We start from the raw sequence: 14,510 nt of genomic DNA on the forward strand, positions 1-14,510 counted from the left end.
AGTTACTGTTCTTGTGAAATAGATTCTCTATAGGAAACTGGTCCTCGCTCTTTTGGAGACTGCAGACAAGGACAATCATACCTCCGGGAGAGGTCAGGTTTTTTCCAGAACACAAAGACTTAAACGGACAAGATACATTTTGCAATATAAATCATTGATTCTTTGTTTTTGGTCCTTAGCCTTCTAGAATCACATTAGTAAATTACTTTGCTAGTCAGCTAAGCCTCTGGGAAGGAGCTGTGCCACAGAGAAAAGGAGGGGGAGGATATCAGGGTGGAAAACTGGGGAGGAGCAGAGGATTTTCAGATCCAGAAGTCAGAACATGTGGGTACAGGGACCCAAGGACATTAACAATGGGTCTGGAGGAAAGCCTGATGAAATAAGAGCCAGCCCTCCAGCTCAGATCTCAGAAGGTCCACAGGAGGTAAAGATTACCTGGGCTGGGGAAAAGGATGGGAGAAGAGAAAGAAGGAAGATGAACAGGAAACCAGAGAGCTTGGGAGCTAGCGAGTCCCTGCTAAGGCCCAGAGTCCTCCACCGCCTTCCTTTCCCGAGCTGAGTTCTGAGATGGAACATAGGACAGAAATCTTCGACTATATGGTTGGAGGGACCTGAGAGATGAAGTCAGTGCCTTGATTCTCAGATGGAGTGAGAGGAGGCAGAAGCTTTGTTGAGTTCCCTTCTTACCTTCCAGCATCCCTGAGCAATAAATAAAAGTGGCCCTTTGCATTATCTAACACATGTCTGATACAGACCCTTCCTGAGCTAAATGTGCTGAAAAGAGGTGCAAAAATAGCTAAGTGTGAAGGGAAACCAGAAAAGCCTGTAGACAAGATGTGGCAGTAACCTGAGTAGAAACTTTAAAGGAATAAGACTTCTCAGCAAGGATGCTAGCAAGCAAGCATAGATGGTGAAAACCAAGGACAGGATGCATGCCCACCTCCCTTGTTCTCTATGACCCGTCACCACTTGGGATCAACAGCAAGGATGAGGGCAGAGGTAATAATAATAGTAGCAAGCTATTATTATTATAGTTTGCTATTATATTAATAGTTATTTTTACTATAGGGCTTTCTATAGGCCAAGGCACTATTTGATGTAGTTTACCTATATTAACACATCTACATGAAGTGGGTAGCCAGTCCCTTCTCCAGGGAATCTTCCCAACCTAGGAATTGAACCCAGGTCTCCCTCATTGCAGGCAGATTCTTTACCAACTGAGCTACCAGAGAAGTCCCAGCTTACATACATTAACATATTTAATTCTCACAAGAACCCTATGATGTAGGTGCTGCTATAAAACCTGCTTTACAGACACACAGAGTTTAAGAATAAAAACCCTGAATTAATTTAAGTAGAAATTACTGACATCAGTTTCATGATCTCTTCCAGTTTAGAGTGATCAAAGAAAATATTTAAGTATTTATATATTCATCTACATTTATGTGTATATAAATTTATTGTAGCTAAATTTTCACACAAAGAGTTTTAAAAATATTTTTCTTTATTTATTTGACTGTGCCAGTTTTGTGTCTGGTGTGGAATCTTCTAGTTGGAGCTTGCAAGTTCTTAGTTGTGACATGCAGGATCTAGTTTCCCAACCAGAGATTGAACCCAGGGCCCCTGCATGGGGAGTTCAGAGTCTTAGCCACTGGACCAGCAGAGACGTCCCCACACAAAGATTTGAACTCACTAAATAGATGCCGAATGTGAACTTTTAATGAGATAAGGTGTATAACAGATAATTGAGCAACAACGTAACAGCATATTTAGCACAAAAACACAGAAAAACTCAGAGTAATTTAAGCGATCCTGAAGAACAGGAGAAACTCCACGGATAAATCTAGTCTTTCAACTTCTCCTCATTATCCCATTTATCAGCTGCCTCCTGACTTCATGTTTCTCTTTTCATGGGCCTTCTGTCATTGCAATGCTGCTCTTAACAACACCTTAAATTCTTTTATGACATCCAGGTTTAGACCAAGTTTCTTGTCTTCTCTGTTCATCCTGACTTTAACATTACTGGATCCCAGAGGAAGAGGAAAGATGGAGGCGCCCATGCCACTAAATATAGGTCCTGTCTCCCTGCCTTGACACATACATCTTCACAATGCCTCTCTGGCCTGACAAATATAACTTCATATTCCAAAGACATATGTAACTGTATGAGTTCATAAGGATGAAAATTAGCAAAATAATGAAGACAAAAGAATTTTTATTACTGCACGTCTGACTGCACTGTTAATGAGCTATCTCAATGGATGGATGACTAATAAGGAAAAGAAAAATTTATAAATTATACAGTTATTCAAAATGAATTTTCTTATCTTCATTTAAGCAACATAATTGTATTGCAATTAACAAGATTTTTCACTTATTTTGTGTTCTATTGGCAGCAGTTATTCTAGATGATTAAAAGGCAGTATGTACTTATATTCAAAGTGTACAAAGATAGAATATAGTTTTTTAAAAGTAAAGCAAAATTAGATAAAAACAAGGTCCTACTGTATAGCACAGGGAAGTATATTCAATAGTCTATGAAAAATTACCATGGAAAATAAGATGAAAAGAATTTACATGTGTAACTGAATCACTTTGCTGTACAGTAGAAATTAAGACAATGTGATATATTGACTATACTTCAATAAAATGTTTAAAAAATGTTTAAAAAGATACCACCATGCTTCTGTAGATTCCAGTAGTTCTAACACCCTAATTTCATAGAACTCTATTGGATTACAAATATATCCAAGGCAAAAAAAAAAAAAACAAACAAGGAAATTAAAATCAATGCAAAAAAATAAAATTAAAAATATTTTCTATGTTTTCAAAGAACTTTCTTTCTGAAACATCCAATATAACCTATTAAAATTATAAAACAAATAAAATCTAAAGTTAATGAAATTAAACTTGTTAAAATTAATGAATACTAATATCATTTGGACTTCCCATGTGGCACTAGTGGTAAAGAACTTGCCTGCCAATGCAGGAGACGTAAGAGATGCAGGTTCCATCCCTGGATTGGGAAGATCTCCCCTGGAAAAGGAAATGGCAACCCACTCCAATATTCTTGACTAGAGAATCCCCTGAACAGCTGGTGGGCTATAGTCCATAGGGTCGCACAGAGTCAGGCACAACTGAAGTGACTTAACATGCATGCATGCAAGCAATATTATTTAATTATTAAAATTTACATAATTCTCATGATATATGTTAATAAATTTAAAACCACTCATAATTCTAGCATTCAATTTTTATCTAGTTGAACTGGCATCAAAATTTACATGACATCTAAAAGTAATATAAAGCACTTAACACTCTAAAATGTTCCTCTGCCATCATGTGCAACTGTTGTGAATGCTATAATTGATGATTAATACTGGAAACTCAAATTGAAACATGAAAAGAAGCAAGAATCAAAATGTCTGGTGTTATGGAAAATTGTAATTCAAGACTCCGCTGCATTCTTATTGCTTGTGAGAAAGGATATAAGTTAATTATGTCTTTTATCTTAGCTCAGTGATTTTCCTGCTTTAATCTTCACTGTACTCAAACCATTATTTGACAATAACAAGGAAATAGCTGACAAACATTCATGGCAACTAAGCATAGTTGACTTCAGTTTCAAGATTATGGGCTAGAAGAAAGGCTATATAAGGAGGCTGTATGATGTTAGTCATGTGAGCTAATATTGAAGGTTACAAGTCATGTCACTCCATGAGAGGAAATATTTAGGGTTACAAGTCATACTGCTCCATCTGGGAGCACCAGATCCCCAGAAACAGAGATGTATTTCTTTTCCCTAACACAAAAATGTTCACATATACACAGATATATTGAAAAAATTAACCATCATTTACCTTCTACTTTATCACCATGGTTTTATGTTCTTTAACAAATGTGAGCAGTATCATAAATTATTTTTAAAATTTAGGAAAATAAGGTATTTGCCTTTTTGTTGATTTGCTCCCCAGTGTAGGTACTGAATTATTTCTCAGTTGAATTTCAGAGTTCAGATGGGGCTTACCCTCTCTTTCTTGCCACAGTGGAGAAAACAAGTCAGTGATGGCCAGTCCAAGTACCCTCGCTCTATAGCTAAAAGGTTCAGTATGGAACATGTCTCAGGTCGGATGGACCAAAGTATTCCAGAAATTATTCACTGGAACGGTTGAGAAGCATTCCAGAAATTATTCACTGGAACGGTTGAGAAGCAGCAGTCTGTTTCCCCTGTGGAATGTTTAAGCTAGAAGTCAGGAGTCTGGGATCATTGATGGCCATCTAACCAGTCACAGGTCTGGTTCTAGTATGGAAAATCAGTCAGGCAAAAGCAAGCAAAACCTAAAGACGGTCAGAGCCCTATTGACTTGCTTGAGCTCCTGGCTACAGCTGTGAATAAGCCACACACACACAAGGGTTAGCAGTGTAGTCAGATCCCAACAGCATTACTGAAGGCTCTGGACCCACATTTTAACAGGTTGGCTCCACTTCTGGACTTACAGTTATGTGAATCAATATTATTTTTGCTCAAATTCAGACAGTGTCTACATCTTGCAGGCACTGATGAATACTTTGTTAATCTTAAATCACAATTAAGATGATTAAGTATGGGTCATATAACAGATGAGTCTAGATACTACCTGGACATGGCAAACAGTAGGTGGAGGAGGTCTATCCCTCAGTGGTGGTATGAGTGGTGCAAATTACAACATCATAAAAAGTGTGCATTACAGACACTCTCCCAGCTAGTTAGTAGTAGTGAGTTAACTGTGAAGCAAAGGTTAATTGGTTTAGTGTCCTCAAATAATAGACATTTAAGAGTTCATTAGAGGTTTGAAAATAGTGAAAGTACAAGGGATGAATGACATTGCATGACACAAAGAAGAAAGTCACCATTTCACTTTTTTTTTGGCTGTACTACAAACTACAAACTACAGGTTTGTAGGTCTTAGTTCCTTAGGCAGGGATTGAACCCATGCCCCCACACTACAAGCACAGAGTCTTAACCAATGAACCATCAGGGAATTTCCAAAAGTCACCATTTCAGAACCCTTATCTCTGCTGCCAGCACCTTCTTATTGGTTCACACCTTTCAGAGAACTCAAAATCCTGAACTTGTGAGACAAGTAGCAGGATTTCAATTATCTTATTTTAAAAAATATAGTAGATATTTTTAAAAATAGCAATCTGCATGAAAAATAATCTTTATGAAAAATTAAAAAATGAAATACTTGGGAAAATTCATTTTAACTTACCAATCTCTGTGAGCATTAGCCCATATATAAGAAAGTATTAAAATTGATTAAGATTTTGATTAAATTTAGTATTTTAATTTAATTAATTATTTTAATTTAAATATTCATTAAATTTTAATTAAGTATTAAAATTGATATAAGATTGAATACAGCTTTTTACTTTAAATTTTGGAATGTGCTTGACTGCAAACAAACAAATTTAGAATAATGCATCATTAAACTTCAAAATCTTGATAATCATTGCCTAACCAATGATGTAATACCAACAATAAAGTTGATTTAGTTCATTACTGAAGAGAAACTGAAAAATAGCAATTTGATTACATTAAAATGTTTTTTGACAGTATATTAGATATCAAGATTTAAATCTTTTCACTGCTTTAAAGGAAATAGGATTACTAGAAGAAGAAGGGGTCTTCCCAGGTGGTGCTAGTGGTAAAGAATCCACCTGCCAATGCAGGAGACATGAGACTCAGGTTCAAAACCTGGGTGGGGAAAATCCCCTGGAGAAGGAAATGGCCACCCACTCCAGTATTCTTGCCTGGAGAATCCCATGGACAGAGGAGCCTGGCGGGCTACAGTCCACGGGGTCGAAAAGTCGGACACGACTGAGAAACTGGGAACACAAGACTTACTGATAATTAAAATGTGTGGCTATCCTGCTCAACTAAAGCATAAGATGACCTTTAAAAAGTATATATACAAACATAAGCTGTGTTTAAATGTTATAAAATATGCAGAGATGTTATATACATAATCTGATTTTTCCCCTCGTTTTCTTTTCTACCTGGATCCAGGAAAACAAATAAATAACATTAAAGCAAAAAGCTACCATGATTTTCTTGGCTTTCTCTCCCTGATTTCTATTTTGGAAAAGTCTTGACTTTGATCCAAGGCTTCCCTGTTAGCTCAGATGGTAAAGAATCTGCCCGCAATGTGGGAGACCCGGGTTCAATCCCTGTGTCGGGAAGATCCCCTGGAAGGAGGACGTGACAACCCACTCCAGTACTCTTGCCTGGAGAATTCCATGGACAGAGGAACCTGGTGGGCTACAGTCCATGGGGTCACAAAGGGTCAGACACGACTGAAGGAGTACTTTCACTTTCACTCAATCCAAATAGGTGACCAAAGTTTGAGTATTACATTTGCTTTGTCTCTAGTCCTGCTGTGAACTTCTTAGGTTTACTTTTCTCTATGCTACACGAAAGTAAGGAGGAATAAATAACTGACAAAACTAATTCCAAGGAGGAAATCCAGACATTTGCCAAAAGCAATAGGTAATTTTTTTTTTTTTGCTTTATGCTAAGCTTTTCCAGTTTGTTGTCTATAAGCATAAATATTTATGGCAAACCTAGACAGCATTTCAAAAGGCAGAGACATTGCTTTGCTGACAAAGATCCATCTAGTCAAAGCTATGGTTTTTCCAGTAGTCATGTATGCATGTGAGACCATATGCATGTGAGACCAACATGTATGCATGTTGTACCATAAAGAAAGCTGAGCACTAAAGAATTGATGCTTTTGAACTGTGGTGTTGGAGAAAACTGCAAGGATATCAAACCAATCAATCCTAAAGAAAATCAGTCCTAAATATTCATTGGAAGGACTGATGCTGAAGCTCCAACACTTTGGCTACCCGAAGCAAAGAACTGACTCATTGGAAGAGACCCTGATGCTGGGAAAGATTGAAGGCAAGAGGAGAAGGGGACGACAGAGGATGAGATGATTGGATGGCATCACCAACTTGATGGACATCAATTTGAGCAAGCTCTGAGAGTTGGTAATGGACAGGGAAGCCTGGTGTGCTGCAGTGCATGGGGTCACAAAGAGTCAGACATGACTGAGCGACTAAACTGAACTGAAGCATAAATATTTATGATTTAGAATTCATTCTGTCCCATATGATAGATCATGATTTTGGAAGTTTCCCTTATAGATAACTCGTATTCATGTGAAGGAAAAAGGTGACACAACCAAGTTATATTTCTAAACAATAACAAAAATTCTTATACTCTTGAGTCCTATTTTTTTCAAGCAAAAGGAGATGGCCTGAGTCATCATGAAAGACAATCCTGTCACTCCTTTGGCCCCCGCCCCCTCCCACACTACTCCAAACACACACACACACACACACACACACACACACGTGCGCACACGCACGCACACACACACACTCACACACACACACACCACATATACACACACCCCACACATATACAAAACCAAGTATTCAGCCCCCAAAATACAAGAGGACAGCTTTGCAGAAAGGGGTTTACATTATATAACAATGTAATATTAATATTTCCTGGAAAATAGGGTAAGCTGTAGGAAAGACAAATTGGCATAGGAACAGTAAAGCATTGTGTAATGTTTTGCTCTTTATGCCAGTGATAATAGAAGCTGCAGGTTAGTGGAAGATGAAATATGGCTTCGTAATGTGATTTATTTTAATCTCTAGACTAGAAGTGTTCAAGTGTACCAAGCTCTTTACACGGAAAAATGCTTTTCAGCAGCATACTTGGCAAAGTGTAAAGATGACCTCACATGGCCACATGAGCTCTGAACTGCTTCCTAATTTACTTTTTTCACGGTCTGTTACTTGATGTCACACATACTAATGTGCTGTCCTAGACTAATCTGGTTTCTCAAATATTTCACCATGCCTGTGTTTCGATCTCACTGCTCTTCTTCTATTATCTTCCAAAATTGTTGAAAACAACCATTTCTGTCAGGAGAAAAGCATAATATAGAAAAGATGGTGCTCATGACTAAAATGCCTGAAATGCGTTTGCTTTCCATTTGATACTGGTAGAGTCAACAGACTCTAAATTCAGTATATCCTTCAATAATTACTCAGTAGAGAGAGAACCATTCTTAAGTTTCCTTGGCAACCACTTGGTGAAAAATCTGCAGTAACATTTTTTCTAATTTTCTATTTTTCTAGAACTGCTTAGTTTGGTCCCCTTATTTTCCAATATCCATTCTTCCTCACGTTTCTCTTTATTTATTATTTTTAGTATTTCTTCTCCTCTGGCTTTTCTCTTATCTCCTTTCTTTCATTAATTAGCTAACTTTCTCTCCCTTAGGAAAGAGTTCAAAACAAATACTTGCCTTTAAAGTCAGCCTGTTAACTAAATACCATCTGGTTACTGTTTTGTCCTTCTTTAGAAAATCCACATAGGCCTTTCGTGGATCTAGAAATTCTACTCACTTTTACTACCAGAGCACGGCTCTCTCCCCAACTAATTAAAATGCAGACTTAGTAACATAGAAAAGAGTGGTTCAGACTCTAATTTCCACATCCGCCTGCTTTCTCTGAAGACTGAGGGCATTTGAAATAAAATTTCTTAAGACGGAAAAAAACAAAGAGAAAGGGCAGAGAGGAGAGACTGCTGTTTTTGTTAGCAAGTTACCAGCTAAGGCAAATTAGATAGGCAAGAAACGCATCCCCAGTACTGGGAGGTGAGGTGTGAAGGCTAAACAGCATTTCTATGGACTGAAATTTCTTGCAGCATCTAGATTTGTTCTCTGACATGGAGTTTTTTGGACCAAGCTGGCTAGCGTGCATTAGTTATCACCCATTTCCCATTTGGCTTACCCGGTGGCTCAGTGGTAAAGAATATTCCTGCAATGCAGGAGACGTGAGTTCCATCCCTGGGTTAGGAAGATCCCCTGAAGGAAGGCGTGGCAACCCGCTCCAGTGTTCTTGCCTGAAAAATTCCATGCACAGAGGAGCCTGGCGGGCTACAGTCCACGGAGTCTCAAAAGAGTGGGACACAACTTAGTGACTAAACAACAACAAAGTAACTAAGAAGTTATTGTCCTGGGTCTACGACCCCTGATGGAATAATTTGCCCCCCTCACACCCCTCTCCACACCATCTCCTGGCCAAACACCTAAGCATCCATTCCGTAGGGAAGCAGGCATTCTCACAAGAAGAAGGGACAATTCATTTAATTACCAGTAGACGGCTTCCCTCATAGCTCAGTCAGTAAAGAATCTGCCTGCAATGCAGGAGACCCGGGTTCGGTTCCTGGGTTGGGAAGATCCCCTGGAGAAGGAAATGGCAACCCACTCCAGTATTCTTGCTTGGAGAATCCCATGGACAGAGGAGCCTGGCAGGCCCCAGTCCATGGGGTTGCCAAGAGTCGGACATGATTTAGCGACTAAACTACTACTACTACTAGGGGCTTCCCTGGTGTCTCAGCAGTAAAGAATCCACCTGCAACGCAGGAGACACAGGTTCAATCCCTGGGTCGGGAAGATCCCTTGGAGAAGGAAATGGCAACCCACTCCTGGATTCTTGCCTGGGAAATGCCATGGACAAAGGAGCCTGGTGGGCTCTGTCCAAGGTGTGGCAAAAGAGTGAGACATGACTTAGCAACTAAACAACAGTCTTTAATGCATATTCAGTGTTGGCTGTATTTGCATTATCTTTCCCTCCGCACCCCTTACACCATCACTGACTGGGGAGCTTTGTGTCTAGTGAAAGCACTCCAGAGGCATCGAAAAGCTGTGTGCTGTGCCTCTTACCCCAGCAGGTTCCTTGTTAAGACAATTTGACTAGCATCTTCTTTGTGCACCCATATTTCCCACACAACATAAAGCAGGATTTGTGGGTAAGTTCCCCCTATTTCCCTTCCTGCCCTTGGAAGACCAGGAATAATCACATGGTTAACTTCCATTCGGTTTTCATGAGACCCACCTTTCTCCTAAATGGAGGGGGAAGTTGTTAAGTGATAAAAGATATCTTGAATTAAATCAAGAATGAAACCACACATTCAAATACCATTTACTGCCAGAGGCTTTTTCAAAGTCACAACTGAAAACGGTGCTTTTAACTCAAAAAAAAAAAAAAAAAAAAAAAAAGAAAAAAAAAAGAAAAAAAACAGGGTCAATTTTTAATCTAAGATTGTAGAGAACTGAGAACTGGTCTTAATTTTATTGTAATGAATAAAGCATTTGTGCATAGCTATCTTAGATTTTAAAAAGAAAGAAATCCAGTCAACTCTGTTAGACAGAAAGAAAGAACTTTTTGTTGCATAAAAGAAAAAGCTGTGACTTTTTTATTCTTAAGAAGTGCATTCTTAAAATATATTAGAGCACCCTCTTTTGGTATCTAAGAGCATTTGCTGTTCAGGAGCTTAGTCGTGTCCGACTCTTTGGGAGCCCGTGGACCGCAGCACCCAGGCTTCCCTGTCCTCCACCGTCTCCCAGAGTTTGCTCAGACTCATGTCCCTTGAGTCGGTGATGCCATCCAACCATCTCATCCTCTGTCCTCCCCTTCTCCTCCTGCCTTCAATCTAAACAATCAGAGATTAGCACACATAATTTCCAGTCTAAATTCTTAGAAAAAAATTGTGCTTAAAATACTATGGGTTTTGCTTGCTGCTGTTGTTTTGTTTTTGCAATAATCCTGACCAGTGTAAGTAGCAGAATTGGCAAAAACCAAACAAACCGGAAACCCGATTAAATCGGACTAAAAATATATATATACCGAGAAATGTGATGCTTGCTCCACCTAGTGTCGATTTTGAGTAATTCCCCAAAATGAAAATCAGCTCAGTTCAGTTCACTCGCTCACTCCTGTCCTACTATTTGCGGCCCCATGGACTGCAGGACACCAGGCCTCCTTGTCCATCACCAACTCCCAGAGTTTACTCAGACTGATGTCCATCGAGTCGGTGATGCCATAAAGCCGTCTCATCCTCTGTCGTCCCCTTCTCCTCCTGACCCCAATCCCTCCCAGCATCAGGGTCTTTTCCAATGAGTCAACTCTTCGCATGAGGTGGCCAAAGTATTGGGAGTTTCAGCTTCAGCATCAGTCCTTCCAATGAACACCCAGAACTGATCTCCTTTAGGATGGACTGGTTGGATCTCCTTGCAGTCCAAGGGACTCTCAAGAGTCTTCTCCAACACCACAGTTCAAAATCATCAATTCTTCGGTGCTCAGCTTTCTTTATAGTCCAACTCTCACATCCATCCATGACTACTGGAAAGACCATAGTCTTGACTAGACGGACCTTTGTTGACAAAGTAATGTCTCTGCTTTTTAACATGCTGTCTCGGTTGGTCATAACTTTCCTTCCAAGGAGTAAGTCTTTTAATTTCATGGCTGCAATCACCATCTGCAGTGATTTGGGAGCCCCCAAAAATAAAGTCAGCCACTGTTTCCACTGTTTCCCCATCTATTTCCCATGAAGTGATGGGACCAGATGCCATGATCTTAGTTTTCTGAATGTTGAGTTTAAAGCCAACTTTTTCACTATCCTCTTTCACTTTCATCAAGAGGCTTTTTAGTTCTTCTTCACTTTCTGCCATAAGGGTGGTGTCATCTGCATATCTGAGGTTATTCATATTTCTCCCGCAATCTTAATTCCAGCTTGTGCTTCATCCAGCCCAGCATTTCTCATGATGTACTCTGCATATAAGTTAAATAAGCAGGGTGGCAATATACAGCCTTGATGTACTCCTTTCCCTATTTGGAACCAGTCTGTTGTTCCATGTCCAGTTCTAACTGTTGCTTCCTGACCTGTATACAGATTTCTCAAGAGACAGGTAAAGTGGTCTGGTATTTCCATCTCTTTCAGAATTTTCCACAGCTTGTGGTGATCCACACAGTCAAAGGCTTTGGCATAGTCAATAAAGCAAAAATAGATGTTTTTCTGGAACTCTCTTGCTTTTTCGATGATCCAGCGGATGTTGGCAATTTGACCTCTGGTTCCTCTGTCTTTTCTAAATCCAGCTTGAACATCTGGAAGTTCACGGTTCACATACTGTTAAAGCCAGGCTTTGAGAATTTTGACATTACAATGTGTGAGATGAGTGCAATTGTGCGGTAGTTTGAGCATTCTTTGGAATTGCCTTTCTTTGGGATTGGAATGAAAACTGGCCTTTTCTAGTCCTGTGACCACTGCTCAGTTTTCCAAATTTGCTGGCATATTGAGTGCAGCATTTTCACAGCATCATCTTTTAGGATTTGAAATAGCTCAACTGGAATCCATCACCTCCACTAGCTTTATTCATAGTGATGCTTCCTAAGGCCCACTTAACTTTGCATTCCAGGATGTCTGGCTCTAGGTTGGTGATCACACTATTGGGATTATCTGGGTCATGAAGATCTTTTTTGTTTAGTTCTTCTGTGTATTCTTGCCACCTCTTCTTAATATCTTCTGCTTCTTTTAGGTCCATACCATTTCTGTCCTTTATTGAGCCCATCTTTGCATGAAATGTTCCCTTAGGTATCTCTAATTTTCTTGAAGAGATTGCTAGTCTTTCCCATTCTATTGTTTTCCTCTATTTCTTTGCACTGATCACTGAGGAAGGCTTTCTTATCTCTCCTTGCTACTCTTTGGAATTCTGCATTCAAATGGGAATATCTTTCCTTTTCTCCTTTGTTTTTCACTTCTCTTTTCACAGCTATTTGTAAGGCCTCCTCAGACAACCATTTTGCTTTTTTGCATTTCTTTTTCTTGGGGATGGTCTTGATCCCTGTCTCCTATACAGTGCCATGAATCTCCGTCCATTGTTCATCAGGCACTCTTATCTATCAGATCTAGTCCCTTAAATCTATTTGTCACTTCCACTGTATAGTTGTAAGGGATTTGATTTAGGTCCTACCTGAATGGTCTAGTGGTTTTCCCTACTTTCTTCAATATAAGTCTGAATTTGGTAATAAGGAGTTCATGATCTGAGCCACAGTCAGCTCCCGGTCTTGTTTTTGCTGACTGTATAGAGCTTCTATATATTTGGCTGCAAAGAATATAATCAGTCTTATTTCACTGTTGACCATCTGGTGATGTCCATGTGTAGAGTCTTCTCTTGTGTTGTTGGAAGAGGGTGTTTGCTATGACCAGTGTGTTCTCTTGGCAAAACTCTATTAGCCTTTGCCCTGCTTCATTCTATACTCCAAGGCCAAATTTGTATGCTACTCCATGTGTTTCCAGAGAAGGCAATGGCACCCCACTCCAGTACTCTTCCTTGGAAAATCCCATGGGCGGAGGAGCCTGGTGGGCTGCAGTCCATCGGGTGGCTAAGAGTGGGACATGACTGAGCAACTTCACTTTCACTTTTCACTTTCACGCATTGGAGAAGGAAATGGCAACCCACTCCAGTGTTCTTGCCTGGAGAATCCCAGGGACAGGGGAGCCTGGTGGGCTGCCTTCTATGGGGTTACACAGAGTCAGACACAACTGAAGAGACTTAGCAGCAGCAGCCAGCTTTTTCTTGACTTCCTACTTTTGCATTCCAGTCCCCTATGATGAAAAGGACATCCTTTTTGGGTGTTAGTTCTATAAGGTATTGTAGGTCTTCAAAGAACCGTTCAACCTCAGCTTCTTCAGAATTAGTGGTCAGGGCATAGACTTGGATTACTGTGATGAATGGTTTGCCTTGGAGAAGAACAGAGATCATTCTGTTGTTTTTGAGACTGCATGCAAGTACTGCATTTTGGGATTTTTTGTTGACTATGATGGCTACTCCATTTCTTCTAAGGGATTCTTGCCCACAGTGGTAGATATAACAGTCATCTGAGTTAAATTCACCTACTTGAGTTCATTTTAGTTTGCTGATTCCTAAAATGTCAGCACTCACTCTTGTCATCTCCTGTTTGACCACTTCCAATTTGCCTTGATTCATGGACCTAACATTCCAGGTTCCTATGCAATACTGCTCTTTATAGCATCAGACCTTGCTTCCATCACCAGTCACATACACAGCTGGGTGTTGTTTTTGCTTTGGCTCTGTTTCTTCATTCTTTCTGGAATTATTTCTCCACTGATCTCCAGTAGCATATTGGGAACCTACCGACTTGGGGAGTTCATCTTTCAGTGTCCTATCCTTTTGCCTTTTCATACTGTTCATGGGGTTCTCAAGGCAAGAATACTGAAGTGGTTTGCTATCCCTCTTCGTTGGACCACATTTTATCAGAACTCACCGTGACCTGTCCGTCTTGCATGGCCCTAGCAGGGCATGGCTCATAGTTTCATTGAGTTAGACAAGGCTGTGGTCCATGTGATTAGATTGGTTAGTTTTCTGTGATTGTGGTTTTCAATCTGTCTGCCCTCTGATGGAGAAGGATAAGAGGCTTGTGGAAGCTTCCTGATGGGAGAGACTGACAGGGGGAATCTGGGTCTTGTTCTGATGGGCGGGGCCATGTTCAGTAAATCTTTAATCCAATTTTCTATTAATGGGTGGAGCTGTGTTCCCTCCCTGCTATTTACCTGGGGCCAAACTATGGTGGAGGTAATAGAGATAATG

The sequence above is a fragment of the Odocoileus virginianus genome, chromosome 19 (assembly GCF_023699985.2).
Source record: "Odocoileus virginianus isolate 20LAN1187 ecotype Illinois chromosome 19, Ovbor_1.2, whole genome shotgun sequence".
In the NCBI taxonomy this organism is placed as follows: domain Eukaryota; kingdom Metazoa; phylum Chordata; class Mammalia; order Artiodactyla; family Cervidae; genus Odocoileus; species Odocoileus virginianus.